Source organism: Salmo salar, chromosome 18, assembly GCF_965601325.2.
Source record: "Salmo salar chromosome 18, fSalSal1, whole genome shotgun sequence".
Taxonomy (NCBI): domain Eukaryota; kingdom Metazoa; phylum Chordata; class Actinopteri; order Salmoniformes; family Salmonidae; genus Salmo; species Salmo salar.
This window is the reverse complement of record NC_138308.1, coordinates 26,968,014-26,988,862: the sequence shown is the minus strand read 5'-3', so window position 1 is coordinate 26,988,862 and position 20,849 is coordinate 26,968,014. Positions and strand designations below refer to the sequence as shown.

Sequence of the window (20,849 nt, the reverse complement as noted above, 5' to 3'; positions counted from 1 at the left end):
CATGTTAGACGGTGTTGTGGAACTATTTGACAGTGTAGGAGAGCCCTAGCATTGCTCCGTGTTAGATGGTATGTTTTGGAGCTGTAAACCAGACGGGGAGTCTCACGTTGCCTTGTTTTGCATCACATTAGAGGTTGAAAGAGGGCTTTGATGAGCACACTCCACTGAGCATGCTCCCAACAGAGGGAAGAGCATCTGAGCCTCTCTCTGTCCCAGCAGTCTGCCTGCATGCCACAGCCCTGCCTGCTCATTGAAGTGTGTTTGGGTCTGTCAGTGCTGCTCTTGTTCCCCTTCTTATATGCAAAACCTTAAGAACAAAGTGGACTCTCTTATCTATGCATAGTCACTTTACCCCTACCTACATGTACAAATTACCTCAACTAACCTGTACCCCTGCACATTGACTCAGTACTGCTACCCCCTGTATATAGCCTCATTATTGTTATTTTATTGTGACTTAAAAATTTGGTTTAGTTAGTAAATATTTTCTGAACTCTATTTTCTTACAACTGCATTGTTGGTTAAGGACTTGTAAGTGAATACTGTTGTATTCGGCGCATGTGACAAATACAATTTGATTTGACTTCCAGCACCCAAGTTTGCTGAGATAGAAGTCGTGTCTCAGAGAATAATACAAACACAGCCTATAAGAGCATCTGTTCTCTCTGGCGCTTTCTGTTTGTTGACTCAGGTCCTATGGGCTTGGATGGTTTATTCTTTATTTAACCAGGTGAGTTGACTAAGAATACCCTCTCATTTGCAGCAACGACCTGGGGGGAAAGTTAGTTGTTGTCTTGTGCGCAGAGCTATGACATAACAGGAGCTAACATGGGGCACTGGGTGGAGCAGGGGACAGATGTTCAGAGCAGAGCGCGACACACACAAACACAGAACACACTTGACAGCACAGCCAGAAGAGGACTGGCCACCCCTCAGAGCCTGATTCCTCTCTAGGTTTCTCCTACGTTCCTGCCTTCCTAGGGAGTTCTTCCTAGCCACTGTGCTTCTTCATCTGCATTGCTTGCTGTTTGGGGGTTTAGACTGGGTTTCTGTATCGCACTTTGTCATCTGTTGACATAAAACAGGCTTTATAAATACATTTGATTGATTGACAGTCTCATGCAAACACCATGTACAGTATGTATACACACACAAATCATTGCAGACGCCAGGGAATGAATGAGGGATATTATTTATGATAAGATACTTTATTAGCTTACATAGTAAAATATGTTTGAGATGAGGTGTTAGTGAATGATGCATGTTGCTGTCAGTCCCTTCACGCTGTGGTTTCATTAGCATGCTAGTGACAGACCTGAGGCCTCTGGACCTCCTCAGACACCCTATGGAACCCATGACTTTTACGAGCCGTTGTCATCGTGAGACTGAGTGTCCCCTGATTTTAATATGAATCACAGCATCTCTGACGGCACAGAATCTTTCACTCCACACAGAGATATGGGACATGGAGGTACACCGCCAAAGTATTGTGGCAAGGCTGAGATAGTGTTGAAATGTGGCGGATTTGGTCTGTCGCTTATTGGACTTTTGCATTAGCTTTCTCTGTAGTTCACAGAATGGTGCTAACCCAATTAACAACTGTCCCGTTTGGCTACATATTTGTGTCTGCGTTCAGCATGGAGAACACTAGCTCATGATAAGCGCTCTGTGTGTACCCACTTCGGTGTTTAGCACTGGACTTGAAGGCACCGATTTTAAAATGTTGGTTTGGTTTCTGGGGCCAGTCCATTAGTAGGGGGCTCTGGGTCAGCTCTAGTGCCTCACTGAAAGGATTGCTTGGCGCTAAATGTGTCAGTTCAGTGAAACCACTCCTAAATAGCATTATCAGCCTGGTAATGCCACAGACAGACTACACCACCCCCATGTGCTGTCAGGGTCATGATGAATGAATAACCAACTATTGAAATGGATGACAGGGTGGAAAAGGAAGGAAGTTGGCATCTTTTATTAAAGTGCCAATCATTGCTGCATTCCCAGCGCAAGGCAAACAATGGCACAGTGGAGAACCATGCCTGTTGTGCTGCTTTGATTGTACTGTATATCGAAGTGATGAAGATGCTGTTAGTTCCCATTCTGGTCTTACTTGTGCCGCAATGCTACTCTAATGAAAAACAGTATCTGTCAGGTCAAGTGTTTTACAGGTGGCAGTACATATTTCAGGTGGCAGTACATATTTCAGGTGGCAGAACATATTTCAGGTGGCAGTACTGTATGTCTTCAGATTTCACACTACACCAGAAGTCTTATGTCCTTGGTGGTTGTGTAGGGATGGAAGGACTGGGAGGCCATAGTGCCACAGTTCTGCTCCCTGAAGGATGGTGTAACATGAGCTTGGTGGAAAGTGTAAATCCTGCATTTCCTGGAGCTGTGCTGAAGGTTAGGGAGTGCCAGAGAAAAACTAATGGCAACCCGATGACACGTCAGGCCTCCCAAAGGTCTTAATGATTGATTTCTCAGAACAGGAAGACTCCGGTCTTTGCCATTCTAAGAACTTCATTTCAAAATGGCCACCAGCAGGTCCATAAATAACAGACAATTACAGCAATGACGGAGGCTGTGTTTATCAGACATGAGGTAGAAAAACCCAATGCTGCTGATGCTTGCATTGAATTCATCTTTCTATCCATCATATGACCTCATACGTCTGTCTGGCAGTGAAAGTACTGGCGCTAGAGGAAATGACAGACATTTGGCAACATACAAAGTGAGTGTGGATAGTCATAAGTCTTCTGGGAGGGAAGAAAAACCTCAAATGCTCTAAAGGGCTGTAGACTTTATGAATATCAAACGTAAGGTCACCAGATGGGTGTGAGGTAGTCATAGTTACACTGTATAGGCCTACAGGTTCAGGTTGGCATAGTTACACTGTACAGGCCTACAGGTTCAGGTTGGCATAGCTACACTGCGCAGGCCTACAGGTTCAGTTTAGGTACAGCTAGCAAATAAGTGTAGCCTACCTGTGTGGTTTTGGAGCTGTGCCATTTGAGGAATGTAGCCAGGTGCCTGGGTATGTCACAGGAATGAGACCATGTGATGTTGGTATATCAGAGGAATGTAGTTGAGGACATGTATGGTAGGGACACTCTCTTAGATAAGCTCGGCTAAACCATTAATCAAGATATTTGTGTGATCATAGATAGAGCAGACGTTTCCTTGAACTGGATAGGCGTCAACTCTTCCCCAGATGACTTTCTATTGTTCTCTGTGGATGCGATAACCCCAAGGCCCTATTATCACACTGTAGCCTACATAATAATATTATGTCCCTAACGGCTACCCTGAGAACAGCATTGCACAAATACTTGATTGTAATTGTACACAAGGACAAAGTCCAAACTCTGTTCAAGAGCTTTAAGTGGCCAACGGATGCTAGTCAGCCTCAGCAGGCCGTTCGAGGCCAGGCTACACTTCCCTGTCTGATGGGACTGTCTCAACAGACCCATCAGGTCTAGCAGAAAGCTTGCCAGGCACAGGCCTTGGTAGCCAGTGTTAGGAGGGATCTGATCTAAAAAGCTGCTTTTGGCCAGCAGTAGAGCAGAGTCCAGCCTGAGCCAACAGTCAACCAACCGCCTCAATGACCCTCTGTTCTGCTCTTGGCTCCAACTCACTCCGATTTGGAGAAAGTCCACAGGGTGAGACACTGGTTGAATAGAGTGAGGGCCATGTCAGTGGCCATATCTGCCCAGACTGACTTACTCCCCTTGAGCCACACTGCGTGGAACCCTCTAAACCCCATCAGGGGACTCCGGATCCCCCTGACAAAGGAGGTCGCATTGGCCCATCAACTCCAGGCCAATGCAGTGTGGCTCAGACTGTTATCATTGGGAGTGGAGTGACACTGACTAGGAATGCTGAGATGACAGGCAGACTCATTCAGCTATCAAGAGAGGAAACAACCCAGGCAACAGAAAAGGAGCATTGGAAGGCCTGGATTGAGATGGTATCAGTATTGTCAGATGTAATTGGTTGTCAAAGGCCTGCTTGGCCCTGAGTGTGTTTTGGAGCGGTTTTGGACAGTGGGGTGTCCCTGCTTCTAGTTGAGATGTGCCGGTTTTCAGATGTTTCCTGTGCAAATACCCACGTACACACCCTCTGACATTTTAGATTGGATCTTTGCATAACTTAGTTAATTTTTTTATTTTACAGTAAAACACTGACATTGAACACAGCGTCTTAAGATAAAGCACTGCCAGGACGATAGTACATCCCTGCTCCCACCCACCCAGGACATCTACTCTAAACTGTGATGAAGGCCCCCAGCATCAAGGACCCCACACACCCCAGCCAAGAGCTGTTCTCTCCCTTACTGTCGGGCAGACTGTATTGGACCATCAGGTCTGATACCAACAGGCTCAGAGACCGTTTCTATCTGCAAGTCATCAGACTGCTGAACACTTGAACTGGAGTGACCACATGCTCTGATTCTCCACACCTTAGCACACATGCACTCACTCATGCACACAGACATAAGCATACATTCATGCTACACACACATCACAACTGCTGCTACCAGACTCTTATTATACTGCTCAGTTTATACGCTGCCCCCATCCCCCCTTCCCCAATACATATGTAAATATTGGACTATAAATTGTGCCTTCCTGTATTATACTTATGCAAAAATATATATATATTCCGCTGTCATTTACTTTGTTCGTATTCTTATATTTTGTAATTTATTGTTGTATTATCGAAGGAACCTGCAAGTAAGCATTTCACTGGACGATGTATACCATGCGTAGCCCATACAAACGACTAATACAACTTCAATAGTAGGTACACCCTGGTCTTGCCTGTTCTCCTCAGAGAATAAACAGACTAACTTTCTGACTCCAAAAGGTCAGCTTCACCAATTAACTGAAGTGTTGCTACATGGGATCCTCTTTCAGGTCATAACGGTTGATCCGTTGAGGCTAAACCTCTAGAGCAGAGCGAGGCAGGCTGATCTGCTTAATAATCTTTGTAGGCAGAGACAGCTTTGTTACACTCAGAGAAGAGGTTTGTCTCAACATGACCTTCTGTATCAAGAGCCTTGGCGTTTAACGTTGTGAAGAAAATAAACAAATGAAGTGGTGTTGAGAAAATGTGTAGGCGGGGCATCCACACTGTCTGTACAGCGACCGTCTTGGTAAGTACCAGGGCTCGAGCCCAAATTCCAGCCTGGTGAAAGGCATGGATGGGAGCAGGGATTTTGGTCCGGATGCGTTGGGAACGTGAGTTTGGATATGTATACACAATCCAGATCAAACAGCCCAAAGCCATGTTTGTGTTAGTTCACTCTCTCATCACTGTTATGAAGACTGAGTTAGACTAAAGCAGACCAGGCTGGTCTGTCTCTCTAGTACACTACAGGGTGTGGCTGGAAGAGAGACTGTCTGTTTCGTTTGTGTCTCACATGAGAGGGTCTCAGAAAGCCACTAGTTTCAGAAGCATCTGTCTCTGTCTCTCATATATATATCTATATATATATATATATATATATATATATTTAAGACAGATGTTTGATATAATGAGCGTTTCTATCTCCAGGCTTGTGGGCTTTACCTCTGCTAGAATAGCACCTACACACAGCCTTGGCCTCTGTATAGGGGAACATCGGTTAAGACGTTTCATTTTATACCTGGGCTATCTGCAATACGAACAGAAAAAGGAGTCCGTAGCTTGTCAGTCAGAAGGAGCTCCAGTTTCAGTATGGAAAACCCATTGTCCTAATGTAATATCCAAGGTAGCATATTGTACAGTACATGCTGTTTTTGTTTCACTGTAAAATGTGATATACAGGGATGCTCTTTCCATGATGTACTGACCAGGTGAAAGCCATGATCCCTTATTGATGTCACATGTTAAATCCACTTCAATCAGTGTAGAAGAAAGGGAGGAGACAGGTTTGAGACATGGGTTGTGTATGTGTGCCATTCAGAAGGTGAATGGACAATACAAAATATTTAAGTGCCTTTGAACGGGGTATGGTCGTGCCATGCACACCGGTTTTTCTCTCTCAACAGTTTCTCGTGTGTTTCATGAATGGTCCACCGCCCAAAAGACATCAAGCTAACGCGACACAACTGTGCAAAGCATCCCTGTGGCAAACTTTCGACAGCTTTGTAGAATTCATGCACCGACGAAGGTGTTCTTAATGTTTTGTCCACTTGATCCTTCCTACAGAGGTTTAAATGGGGACTAAAACTAAAAGCTGCTGCTTTGTTAAAGCTTGGTCAGTGTGTTTGCTTTGGATTTCTTCTCCATCCCTAAAGCAACAGAGAAGGTCTAGGATGTGCTCTAAGCATCTCCTCTCCCTCCCGCTCTCCATATGACGTTCTGACTGCCGTGGTCGACTCTGCCTGCCATCCCCTCACTCCACCAAGGAAGACTCATTAAACAGATTAACAGCGCTAATATATCCTGAACAGCCCTTGTTCCACACATGAGTGGAAAATGTTGACGTGAGCGATTATGTAGCTGTTCATATATTTTGGTTCTGCTCAGAACGTTAGCTAGGTGGCAGTCGCGCTTGAAATTATGACTAATTCATTACTTGTAGTATTTATTGTCACTCTGAGAATTGTGCCGCATTCCCTGTCAACAGCGTCATGTGTTCTTTATTTAACTGCATCAGAAGGCTTGTCTTAATCTTTTAGCTAGTACGGTCTTCTGTCTTTGATCAAACACACAGCTTTAGATGCAAAAATGGACAGTAGTTTGTGGTCTTAAGCAAATCATATGCTGTATTCTCAGTCATATCTGTTGCTGTAGGCTCTTCTCTGAATGAGTGAATAGTCATCTAGAAACCAGCTGCAAAAATTATGAACAAAGTTCACTCACAGATGTGGTTATGGAAGTGTATACAGGAAACACTTTATACATTCTTTCATTTTTCAACTGGAATCCTGAGTGTATCAATTGAGTAATAAACTAACAGGAATGATATTTCCCTTGTGAGGCCACACAGCTCTCGCTGTAAAACTCTGTACTAATACAGGGAAGGGAGACATGCAGTACTGGTTGACCAGCCGTGACGTACAAACCTGACCGGAAAATGCTGTCTTTTTTTATGTTGATTGGTGACTGTTTTTATGGTTAATGCTATCTGGGATCCTTTGGACTTGCGTACCATAAACCCTTACCCTAACCTTAACCCTTACCTTAACCATTTACAATGTCAACTTCAATGGGGTTAGGGACATCCCAAGGATCCCAGATGGCAAGGACACCATTTTTATATTCCTGTTAAGTAAATTAGGGCCCTGTTGAGGGGCCTGCCAGTCTCTCTCTGTTCGACACAGTGTGCCAGCTATGATGTGGGCCCAGCAGAAAGGGCTTTGACACTGTGGCAGCCTTGTTTGTCCTTCAACTGCTCTCTCTCGCTGGTATTGGGTGTGCACCCTGCCCGGAGCAGGAAGTTGAGAAATGACAGATTTATAAGGGGAAACACTGTAGCCTACATGAGAGGGAGGCCGGGATAAAACATTTGGGAAGATTTCCCCAGGGGTGTGAGGTTGTATACTTGGTTTAGATGCAGGGGTGCACAGCTGTGTCCTGTAAAACAGCACTCCCTAGCTGGACAAGCAGGGTTGTGTAAACCTACAGTTAATCAGTCTGTAAGTATAAACTGAAGTCATCTGAAACCTTCCATCCATCCTGTGTCATTTGCACAGCTATCTTTAACAGGACAGTGCCACAGAGTATTCCAAATTGAATACACTTAAGGTGTCCGCATTTAAAAAAAAATATATATATATATATATATTCTACGGGAGGGTGTTGCTATGGTGACCAGTGAGCTGAGGTAAGGTGGGGCTTTACCTAGCAAAGACTTATAGATGACCTGGAGCCAGTGGGTTTGGCAACGAATATGTAGTGAGGGCCAGCCAACGAGAGCATACAGGTCGCAGTGGTGGGTAGTATATGGGGCTTTTGTGACAAAACGGATGGCACTGTGATAGACTACATCCAGTTTGCTGAGTAGAGTGTTGGTGGCTATTTTGTAAATGACATCACCAAAGTCAAGGATCGGTAGGATAGTCAGGCTTACAAGGGTATGTTTGGCAGCATGAGTGAAGAAGGCTTTGTTTTGCGAAATAGGAAGCCAATTCTAGGTTCAATTTTGGATTGGAGATGTTTAATGTGAGTCTGGAAGGAGAGTTTACAGTCTAACCAGACACCTAGGTATTTGTAGTTGTCCACATATTCTAAGTCAGAACCGTCCAGAGTAGTGATGCTAGTCGGGCAGGAGGGTGCGGGCAGCAATCGGTTGAAGAGCATGCACTTAGTTTCACTAGCATTTAAAAGCTGTTGGAGGCCACGGAAGGAATATTGTATGGCATTGAAACCCATTTGGAGGTTTGTTAGCACAGTGTCCAAAGAAGGGCCAGAAGTATACAGAATGGTGTCGTCTGCGTAGAGGTGGATCGGAGAATCACCAGCAGCAAGAGCGACATCATTGATTTATGCAGAGAAAAGAAAAGAGAATTGAACCCTGTGGTACCCCCATAGAGCCTGCCAGAGGTCCGGACTACAGGCCCTCCGATTTGACACACTGAACTCTGTCTGAGAAGTAGTTAGTGAACCAGGCGAGGCAGTCATTTGAGAAACCAAGGCTATTGACTCTGCCGATAAGAATGCGATGATTGACAGAGTCAAAAGCTTTGGCCAGGTCGATGAAGACTGCCGCACAGTACTGTCTTTTATCGATGGCAGTTATGATGTCGTTTAGGACCTTGAGTGTGGCTGAGGTGCACCCATGACCAGCTCGGAAACCAGATTGCATAGTGGAGAAGGTATGGTGGGATTTGAAATGGTCGGTGATCTGTTTGTTAACTTGGCTTTCGAAGATTTTAGAAAGGCAGGGCAGGATGGATATAGGTCTATAACCGTTTGGGTCTAGAGTGTCTCCCACTTTGAAGAAGGGCATGACCGCGGCAGCTTTCCAATCTTTGGGGATCTCAGATGATCTGAAAGAGAGGTTGAACAGGCCAGTAATAGGGGTTGCAACAATTTTGGCGGATATTTTAAGAAACAGAGGGTCCAGATTGTCTTGCCCAGCTGATTTGTAGGGATCCAGATTTTGCAGCTCTTTCAGAACATCAGCTGTCTGGATTTGGGTGAAGGGGGGGTAGTCGGGTGAAAGCATGGCCAGCCGTGGAAAATGCTTATTGAAATTATCGATGATCGTAGATTTATCGATGGTGACAGTGTTTCCTAAGCTCAGTGCTGTGGGCAGCTGGGAGGAGGTGCTCTTATTCCCCATGGACTTTAGGATACAGATCCTTTACAGTGTCCCGCATGCTTCCTAGACGAAACAATTGGGTTTAGTCTACGCCTCTTCGTCTGTTGGTCAACAGTAAGAATTGTTCAAAAGTCTTTGTCATTCAATGAGATACGACTCGTTTTCATGCACATTTTTTCATTGAATAAATACACCACCAAACATCTTAGTTAATGTAAAATTGCAGGTTTAAGATCTCTTTGGCAAAAACGTCAAAACTAATGACAGATTTCTTGAGTTATCTTAGATTAGTTCAGACTATTTTGAGGAAGTGTATACTGGCTATGGCGTCTCAAAATTGACATAGTACTATTGCCACTTTTTCTAGTTTTTCAAGCAAAGCTCTTTTAAGGGAGCATTCGGTTGTAAAGTTAATGTCTTATGTAGACTTTTGGTAGCTGAGCCGTTGTATGACCTGCAGTCAACATCTCTTCCAATTACCGTCCCTGACACCACATGTTTTTTTTTGAATGTCTCAGCGTAACTCAATGTTTATTTTGGTATACCGTCTTTGTGTATTTTGGTGAATTGTCTCTAGGACAATGTCCCACTTCCTCCCAACCAGATGCAGATATAATTAAACCGCAGTTTGCCAACAACAATCTGGGACGTGGCGTTGGGGTGCTGTGCCATAAACAGGGTGAGGTTGCTAGGCTGCTGCTAGCTTCATTTACCGCTGCTGCCACCCCTCTTTATTCCTCTGTTTATCCTTTTACCCTTCCCTCTCACCATCATCCTTCTCTCATGCAAGATCAGGGGTGTCAAACTAATTTTGCTCTGTGGGCTGCATTCGGTCTTCAATGAGTTCCGGAGGGCCTCACCCAAAATTTGCAAAGCTTTGTCCTCTATCCATCGTTATATTATTATCCTTTTGGGCTCACCCTAGGATAGGGGGCGCCACAGCGCATTTTGAAAAAAATGTGTGCCCATTTTCAACGGCCTACTAATCAAACTCAGAAGCTAGGATATGCATATAATTAATACCTGTGGATAGAACACCCGAAAGTGTCTAAAACTGTTTGAATGGTGTCTGTGAGTATAACAGAACTCATATGGCAGTCAAAACCCCGAGACCGATTGAAACAGGAAGTGGAATTCTGAATTGTGGACTCAACTTCACATCTTTCCCTATTAATCACACAGTGAGCTATCGTTCATTGAGCACTTCCTATTGCTTCCACTAGATGTCCCCAGTCTTTACACAGTGGTTTGAGCCTTCTACTGTCGAAACTGAATGAATGAGACGCTGTGGAAATTGGTCACAGGGGGAGGGCCATCACCATTATGACGCCGGCGGCCCTGTCTACCCCCTCCTTTCGAAACGTTTTGAAACACAATACAATCGTCCCCCTCGAATCTTATTGGCTCTCTTGTTGAAACAGGCCCTGAAGATTTATGTTATACAACGTTTGACATGTTTGAACGAACCTAAATGGGGGAAAAATTTTATTTTTCGAAACCGCTGTCCCGCGCCCGATGGAGCATTTGGATACAGCCTTCAGACGCGCTAACAACAGCAAGCTAATGGAACATAAAGGATGGACTTTTTCGACCGAAAATACATTTGTTGTGGACCTGGGATTCCTGGAAGTGCTTTCTGATGAAGACAACTGAAGGTAAGGGATTATTGACAATAGTATACAAGATTAGATGTGATATGCGATTGTTCCAAGATGGCGCCGAGCTGTATTTACCAGCTCATTTTCTGAGTATCGCATCCCCTTTTATCGCAAAGTGTGATTACCCAGTAAAGTTATTTTTAAATCTGGTATGACAGGTGCTTTCAAGAGATATTCATCTATAAATCTTAGAATGACAATATTACATTTTAAAAATGTTTTCGAATAGTAATTCAGTAAATTGTAGCACTGTTTCCCGGGATGCATTTGAGGGAAAATAGTTAGTCAACGTCAGACGCCGATGTAAAATGCTGTTTTTATATATAAATATGAACTTTATTGAACAAAAGAATGCATGCATTGTGTAACATGATGTCCTAGGTGTGTCATCTGATGAAGTTTGTACAAGGTTAGTGCTGCATTTAGCTGTTTTTTGGTTATTTGTGATGCATGTGGTTGGTCGGAAAATGGCTATGTTACTACTTTTACCATGTACTCCTCTAACATAATCTAATGTTTTGCTTTTCCTGTAAAACCTTTTTGAAATCGGACGACGTGGGTCGATTCAGGAGAGGTGTATCTATAAAACGATATGAGACAGTCCTATATTTGAAAAAATATATATATTAAATTTCGTTATGCTAATGTCGCTAGGAGTTTTTCGCTGGATGTTGATACCGCTTACGGGACGAGACGCTCAAGAGGTTATACTATTTTCGATGTTCCCGGGCTATCTAGCTTTCATGTCAGTGATTAAAAGCGAGCTGGACACAGTCCAGGAACTGTATGAATGTAGGTCCATTATCATTTATACACATATAACAATTGTTTATTTTATTACTCAAACCACCGTGGAACGGATTGGATGCCCTCGCGGCAGTATGTTTGACACCACTGGTCTAGATTCTAGATGAATGGGACACTAATAGGCTATGGCACTCTTTGCCCCAGGATTACGGTGGTAGCATGCCTAGAGAAAGAGTTCATTCTAGGATACAGATCCTGATTTCGCCAGCTCATTTAATAGGTATTGGCATCATTATTCAGGAAAGGTCATAAAGGCATATTACATTTGGCTGCAGTAGCCTACAGACTGCTGTTAAATGAAACAATGCAGTGTTGATTAGCTCTGTATTCTGGTGAGTGAGACACAATGTGACAGTGTTTTCCTGTGACTGGGTTATCCGGGGGTCACCGTTTGCCTGGTTGTCCCCTAACAAACCGTGGCAGAGAGCTGCTCCAGGCGTCAGTATCATTGGACAGACGGGCAGAATGTCGTCCCGCCAGAGAGAGAGGAAGACGTATGTTTCTGGAAAAAGGGAGAAATGTAATTTGTTCAGTTATTTTGGTCTGAGGGTGAAAGTGACACATGGTCTGTACCGTACATTCCCTTCTCTCATTGTGTCAGGTTTCTCAGCACCAGAGATACTGTGTGGGCAGAACATGGAGAGAGGAGTAGGTACTAGCTAGATATCCTGGCACGGTCTCAGCAATGTGGCCACACCCCAGCCTGGCCAGAGGCAGCTTTTGTTTATTATTATTATTAGTAGTAGTAGTAGTATTATTGTTATTAGCCACACACACACACACACAGGCAGTGTGTTAAAGCCACTCTGTAAATAGCCCCTGCTGTTGGTTCAGCATTATTGATAAGCCACAGAGAGTAATTTAAGACTCCTCTCCTGATGTTGAGACTTGGGAGTTTTGATTATCTAGCAGAATGAATTCCTTTGTAGCCAATCAGCACAGTGGGCTAGCCTTTTCTGTTACTGCCTCTACAAACAGGCTTATACAATAAGTATTTTATGATTTTAATTTCATTTTATAGGGTAAGCAAGCAATTGCATTAGGCTAAAATAGAATTGTTCCATCTCATTCCCAGAGGCCTGGTCTGTGTTCTTTCGATTTTCAGTTACAGCTTTTTAGAGTTTTGGCGACCAACAACCTTTTCCATTTTCCCCCACTGCAGTTTCTTTCGCTCTTCTTAGCTCACCGACTTTACTTTAAATCCTTTCACACTTCTCTGCATCACTAATCTAACACCTCATCTTGACTGTGTAACCTCCTCCCGTTAAAATCTCCTTAGTTGTGCTCCACTGAGCTCTGAGAGCAGGAAGTAAGTCCTCGTATGGCCAGGTGGACTCTGCTAAATGTCCCTGTGATGAAATATTTGGCTCAGATTACTAGTTTTTCGAGTCATCACCATCCGGGAACCCCCACCCACCAAATGTATCCAAACTCATCCGGTGTCCCTGAAAGACGTGTCATTAAACAGAGACAGAGATCTCCTGTTTTGTCTGCATTGTCTCTCTTCGTTTGACACCTGTTTGGAATTGGGGACCTTGGACTTGGATGTCCTTTTCCGTAGTTAATTACCTCAGTCCATTTTGGATCCATTTCACAGCGATTGTCATTATTCACTCACCTGAGGCCCTGCAGAGGCCTCTTTTTTACAGTCGGTGTCTGCACAGACACATCCCACAACCATTTACTGAGGAACCAGAGAGATGTGACAATATCCATCTCTGTCATTTTGTCTTTTATCTCTCTTTCCTAGTCCTTTTCTTTTGCTCTAGTACCTAAGGCCACATCTTTTCCAGGCAGGGCTCTAAAGTGCCACCATTTTGGTCACATGCTACCAAATATTTTGCTGTGCGACCAACAGTTTTATTTTGGGAGCACTGTGTGATAAGTCTTTGCTGTACCGTTGTTTTCGAGTGCCCTTGAGAAACAAGCGCGTTCAGATTCGTTAGCTTCATGGTTGCACCATTACTACAGCAAAAATGGCTTGCTTCTAGACCAACCAGATTAAAAGATGTAACCTATTTATTATCGGCACAACATTTGTATCTTCCTGTAATGGTCGCCGGCGCCGGAAAGGAAACAGGATAGCTTCTTTAGGAGATCAATGATCACAGCAAAGAATGAATGACCGATCCCTTGTACCTCATCACAAACCTGATGTTTCTAATGAGACCTTGTACACTTTTCAATGTAATGCATCTCAATTGGAATATTGTGCTTTTACACAATGTAGAAAGATAATATTCCACAAATGGCTTTGTAATTTCGATGACTGGTGTATCCAGATTTTAGCTTTTATAATAAACTGTCTTTACAGTGTTACAGCACATGTGCTTCAAAAGTAGCTAGAATTCATATAGGCTGTATCTTAATCAATTCAAAACATATATTTTATTTTCTGGTGCTCCTAAACTTCATGTGGTGCTCCTAACTTTCTAAAGTTGGGAGCAACAGTGCTACTAATGGCATTTAAAAAAAATGTAGAGCCCTGCTTCCAGGCCTGATAGTTTGAAATTGCATTGCTATTGCTATTCAGTGTTTCCCCTATATTCATTTCGACCTGGACTCGGTGGTAGGTGTAACATAGTAGACAAATCCGGGACCCTCAAATTAGTATGTGTTAATTTGTGGATGTTCATCATCCATTTCGTATGATATGGCACGAATTACAATTTGGATGATATCTTACGTATTACAATTTGGATGATACGTTACGAATTGCAATTTGTATGATAAGTTGGGAATTTGCATTAAGAATTCAAATTTCTTGTGGCTAACGTTAGCTTTGGGGCTAAAGTTAGCTTTGTGGCGCCCACCCAATGACCCCGTTTTTGCCTTCAGTAACCTTCTGCCCTATGTAACCATAACAAATGTAAAATATCAACTAATTTCAGTGTCCTGGATTTTCATTTACTATTTTACATCTAGTCTGAGTCCAGGCTATTCATTGTTGCTATCACAGTATTCATTGTCCCCCCCACTGCCTGTCAACAGTCACATGTAATAAAACAGCTAGTATTGGCATACTAATAGGAGGACTTAGCATTTCACCTTTTAGGTATTTTTCAGTCGATTTTTATGTAAGTAGTTGACATTGCGCACACAGTTCTGTGATCAGGATGCCGTACAGAGTGGTTGTCTACAGATTGTGGTCTGGTCAGCAGTCCTGATAGTTTGGTAGACCTGTGTTGTGATTGGGGTCAGAGGGGTTACGGTTTGTACTCTGCAGGGCCAGAGCTCAGCTGCAGGTTGAGATAAGGAGTTATTGTGCGTGTGTGCACACTTGAGCGTGTGCGAGCTTGTGTTTGTGTGTGTGCGCCTGAGCATGTGCAACCGTATGTGTGTGTATATGTACATCTGTTGAGCGAAGGTTTCCCCTTCCTGTGTTCTGTTCTGGGCCAGATGCTCTGCCCTGCAGGAAACCCTGTTTACAGACACTCAGGACATGTCTAGCTCCACCCATATTCTCCATCTGTCTCTATCTCAGCTTCATTAAGAACACACATTTATTTTAGATGTATGCCCTTTTGTACTGCAACTGATTGTGTCAAAATGTGTAATTACAACCTTGACCGGCACACAGGGTCATGTGTCACACAGCAAAATGTGTAATGTGAATGAACTATTTTACTTTGTTTTGTTATTGAAGTTACCTTTGATTCTGGTCCTTGATACTTTTATTTGGAATATTATGTGATGCTGAGCTTATCTAGTCCCTTCCTGATTTCCAAAGCTGTTTTCCTGATTCACAAAGTCATGACTTGCCAAACCTAACATAGCAGGCGTAAAAGAAAAATCCTGAGCAGAGTTCCCACATCCGGTTTTCAGCAGAAAAGGAAGCGAAGTTGAATTCGCTGTATCCCTGAAAACTGGATGCATCCGGTTGATGGGAACTCCGCTAAGCCTATGAATAGCCTAATCTCTTGTGAACAGACTACATAAACATAAATTGTACTGTAGATATGTCACGGTACAAATGGAGTTCAGCAGCATTAGTTGTGGTGCTTGGGTTTTTCGTCACTGGTTATTTGGACAAATCACAATTTCTCAGTGTGTAGTATCTTTTGAATTTCGGAAGGGGAGGTCGATTTAAGGCAGCCCCCCGGTTATCTCTAATTCAGAGGGGTTGGGTTAAATGTGGAAGACACATTTTGGTTGAATGTATTCAGTTGTGCAACTGACTAGATTTAAATCTCCTCTGTTAACATTATGGTCCCAGAACTTAACTGAGCATCTGACCCAATTATGCAAGCCTTTTAGTTCTGGGTTAACCAGCCTAACCACACACAGCCATGATCTAAACATGCAGCACAGTGTCCCAGTGAAGGAGCCGTTAGTTAGCTAGTTAGCCCAGTCAGTGATAAGGCCTGATGCAGTCAGATGCAGCTTTGCATGTCATGGTGGAGAACACTGTCTGCATTGTCTCTGTGCTGCTCTGACTGGGCCCCACACAGCTCCCTCTGTCTCCCTGCCTCCATCTACCTCTGACTGGGCCTCCACAATGGGACACACTGCTCTCTCTGTCTCTCTGCCTCTGCCCTGCTCGCTGGGCACTGCGACTCATGAAAGCCACAAGAGGACCTGCGGCACTATCTCTGGGACCAGGCTGTCAGGCCGTTGGACAGTCCTGTGAAGACGTAGCCTAGATGGAGCGAGCTGTTTGGCACCAGGGTTTAACCTACATGCTATATTAGCAGTCTGGTCACGCTGTGATGTCACAATGTCCTCTGAGCTAATGGCTGGCCTGGAGCTGGAGGGGAGAGTGCATCAGTGCACATTGTTAACGGGTGTCGTTTCTTACAGTCTGCGAGAAGGAGACCCACCCTGATGGAGGGAGGTTGTGAAACTTCCTCTCAAAGCCAGATTTCCATGGCAAAAGGCTTTGAGATCATATGAGGAATAGCTTGCAAAGCTGTGTGTGTGTGATGACGACGTGTATGGCTAATGCAGCAGGTATGGGCTGACCGGTGCGGCTGGTTCTCTTGGCCCAGTGACTGATGTTTATGGGCTCTGCAGTAGGGTGAGAAGCTAGACCACCCGTCCTGCATGGGAACACTAAATTAGAACAACCCTGTGAGAACATGACCAGCTAACACCGCTAACCACTAACAGCAAATGGCACGTACAGTAGGCCTACAGTATGAGGCACAGCTAACTCACATTAGACCAGCGTATATGTAAAAATCACATTTTATTGGTCACATACACATATTTAGCTGATGTTCTTGAGGGTGTAGCGCAATGCTTGTGTTCCTAGCTCCAACTGTGCAGTAGTATCTAACAATTCACAACAATACAGACAAATCCAAAGTAAAATAATGGAGTTAAGAAATATACAGTACCAGTCAAGTTTTGAAACACCTACTCATTCCAGTGTTTTTCTTTATTTGTACTATTTTCTACATTGTAGAATAATAGTGAAGACATTAAAACTATGAAATAACACACATGGAATCATGTAGTTTGAGATTCTTCAAATTATCCACCCTTTGCCTTGATGACAGCTTTATACACTCTTGGCATTCTCTCAACCAGCTTCACCTGGAATGCTTTTCCAACAGTCTTGAAGGAGTTCCCATATTTGCTGAGCACTTGTTGGCTGCTTTTCCTTCACTCTATGATCCAACTCATCCCAAACCATCTCAAATGGGTTGAGGTCGGATGATTGTGGAGGCCAGGTCATCTGATGCAGCACTCCATCACTCTCCTTCTTGGTCAAATAGCCCTTACACAGCCTGGAGCTGTGTTGGGTCATTGTCCTGTTGAAAAACAAATGATAGTCCCACTAAGCGCAATCCAGATGGGATGGCGTATCGCTGCAGAATGCTGTGGTAGCCATGCTGGTTAAGTGTGCCTTGAATTCTAAATAAATCACAGACGGTTTCACCAGCAAAGCACCATCAAATCTCCTCCATGCGTCACAGTGGGAACCACACATGCGGAGATCATCCGTTCACCTACTCTGCGTCTCACAAAGACATGGCGGTTGGAACCAAAAATCTCACATTTTGACTCGTCAGACCAAAAAACAGATTTCCACTGGTCTAATGTCCTTTGCTCGTGTTTCTTGGCCCAAGCAAGCCTTATTATTGGTGTCCTTTAGTAGTGGCTTTTTTGCCGCAATTCGACCATGAAGGCCTGATTCACGGTCTTCTCTGAACAGTTGATGTTAAGATGTGTCTGTTTCTTGAACTCTGTGAAGCATTTATTTGGGCTGCAATTTCTTAGGCTGGTAACTCCAATGAACTTATTCTCTGCAGCAGAGGTAACTCTGGGTCTTCCTTTCTTGTGGCGGTCCTCATGAGAGCTAGTTTCATCATAGCACGTGATGGCTTTTGCGACAGCACTTGAAGAGTTCTTGACATTTTCCACGTTGACTGACCTTCATGTCTAAAGTCATGATTGATTGTTGATTCTCTTTGCTTAATTGAGCTGTTCTTGCCATAATATGGACTGGGTATTTTACCAAATAGGGTATCTTCTGTATACCACCCTTACCTTGTCACAACACAACTGATTGCCTCAAATGCATTAAGAAGGAAAGAAATTCCACAAATTCACTTTTAACAAGGCACACCTGTTAATTGAAATGCATTCCAGGTGATTACCTCATGAAGCTGGTTGAGAGAATGCCAAGAGTGTGCAAAGCTGTCACGGCAAAGGGTTGCTACTTTTAAGAATCTCAAATATAAAATATATTTTGATTTGTTTAACACTTTTTTGGTTACTACATGATTCCATATGTGTTATTTCATAGTGTTGATGTCTTCACTGTTATTCTACAATGTAGAAAATAGTTTTAAAAAAACCTTGAATGAGTAGGTGTCCAAACTTTTTACTGGTACTGTATAAACATTAGGATGAGTAATGTCGCAGTGGCGTTGACTGAAATACAGTAGAATAGAATACAGTATATACATGTGAGCTAAGCAGTAAGTAAACAGTTATTCAAGTGGCCACTGATTCCATGTCTTTGTATATAGGGCAGCAGCCTTTATGGTGTAAGGTTGAGTAACCGGGTGGTAGCCGGCTAGTGATGGCTATTGAACAGTCTGATGGCCTTGAGATAGAAGCTGTTTTTCAGTCTCTCGGTCCCAGCTGTGATGCACCTGTACTGACCTCGCCTTCTGGATGGTAGCGGGGTGAACAGGCCGTGGTTCGGGTGGTTGTTGTCCTTTGGCCTTCCTGTGACATCAGGTGCTGTAGGTGTCCTGGAAGGCAGGCAGTGTGCCCACGGTGGTGCGTTGGGCAAAGCGCACCACTCTCTGGAGAGCCCTGCGGTTGTGGGCGACGCAGTTACCTTATTAGGCGGTGATACAGCCCGACAGGATGCTCTTAATTGTGCATCTGTAAACGTTTGTGAGGGTCTTAAGAGCTAAGCCAAATTTCTTCAGCCTCCTGAGGTTGAAGAGGCGCTGTTGCTCCTTCTTCATCACACTGTCTGTGTGGGTGGACCATTTCAGATAGTTGGAGACGTGTACGCCGAGGAACTTTAAGCTTTTCACCTTCTCCACTGCGGTCCTGTCAATGTGGATTGGGGCGTGCTCCCTCTGCTGTTTCCTGAAGTCCACGATCAGCTCCTTCGTTTTGTTGACGTTGAGGGCGAGGTTATTTTCCTGGCACCACTCCACCAGGGCGCTCACCACCACCCTACAGGTTGTCTCGTCACTGTTGGTAATCAGGCCTAAAACTGTTGTCGTCTGTAAACTTTGATTTGAGTTGGAGGCATGCGTGGCCACGCATTCATGGGTGACCAGGGAGTACAGCAGGGGGCTGAGCACGCACCCTTGTAGGGCCCCATGTGTTGAGGATCAGCGAAGTGGAGGTGTTGTTTCCTACCTTCACCACATAGGGGTCGGCCCGTCAGGAAGTCCAAAACAGAGTTGCACAGGCCGGGGTTCAGGCCCAGGACCCCGAGCTTAATGATGCTTAGAGGGTACTATGGTGTCGAAGGCTTAGCTATAGTCAATGAACAGCATTCTTACATAGGTATTCCTCTTGTCCAGATGGGATAGGGCAGTGTGCAGTGCGATGGCGATTGCGTCGTCTGTGGATCTATTGGGGCGGTATGCAATTTGAAGTGGGTCTAGGGTGTCGGGTAGAGGTTATATGATCCTTAACTAGCCTCTCAAAGCACTTCATGATGACTGAAGTGAATGCTACGGGGCAATAGTCATTTAGTTCAGTTATCTTTGCTTTCTTGGGTACAGGAACAATGGTGGACATGTTGAAGCATGTGGGGACAGCAGACTGGGATAGGGAGAGATTGAATATGTCCGTAAACACTCCAGCCAGCTGGCCGGCACATGCTCTGACGACGCAACTAGGGATGCCGTCTGGGCCGGTAGCCTTGAGAGGGTTTACATGTTTAAATGTCTTACTCACGTCGGCCATGGAGAACGAGAGCCCACAGTCCTTGGGAGCGAGTCGCGTCGGTGGCGCTGTGTTATCCTCAAATTGGGCGAAGATGGTGTTTTGCTTTTCTGGGAGCAAGATGTCGGTATTCGACGTGGCTGGTTTTCCCTTTGTAATCCATGATTGACTGTAGACCCTGCTACATACGTCTTGTGTCTGAGCTTTTGAATTGCGACTCCGCTTTGTGACTGTACTGAGGTTTGGCCTTACAGAGGGAATAACTATGCTATTTGTATTCAACCATATCCCAGTCACCTTGCCGTGGTTAAATGCGGTGGTTCGCGCTTTCCGTTTTGTGCGAATGCTGCTATCCACGGTTTCTTATATACACCGTGTCAGTGTATACATTGATGTTATTCTTAGAGGCTACCCGGATAATGTAATATCCCAGTCGGCATGGTCAAAACAATCTTGAAGCATGGATTTCGATTAGTTAGACCAGCGTTGAATAGACCTTAGCACGGGTACTTCCTGTTTGAGTTTCTGCCTAATAGGAAGAGATGAGCAAAATGGAGTCATGATCTGATTTGCCAAAGGGAGGGCAGGGGAGGGCCTTGTAGGCATCCCAGACGTTGGAGTAGAAGTGGTCGAGTGTTTTAGCAACGCGAATACTACAGTCAATGTGTTGATAGAACTTTGGTGGTGTTTTCCTCAAATTTACTTTGTTAAAATCCCCAGGTACAATAAATGCGGCATCAGGATATGTGGTTTCCAGTTTGCACAAA

The 20,849-nt window shown here is 44.2% G+C and overlaps 1 protein-coding gene across 2 annotated transcripts in view; it reads left to right on the top strand.

Annotated features, from left to right (window-relative positions):
• LOC100380625 (spectrin beta chain, non-erythrocytic 1) overlaps nt 1-20,849 on the top strand; it is a 134,618-nt gene that overhangs the window by 47,608 nt on the left and 66,161 nt on the right. The gene's annotated exons all lie outside the window — the stretch shown is intronic.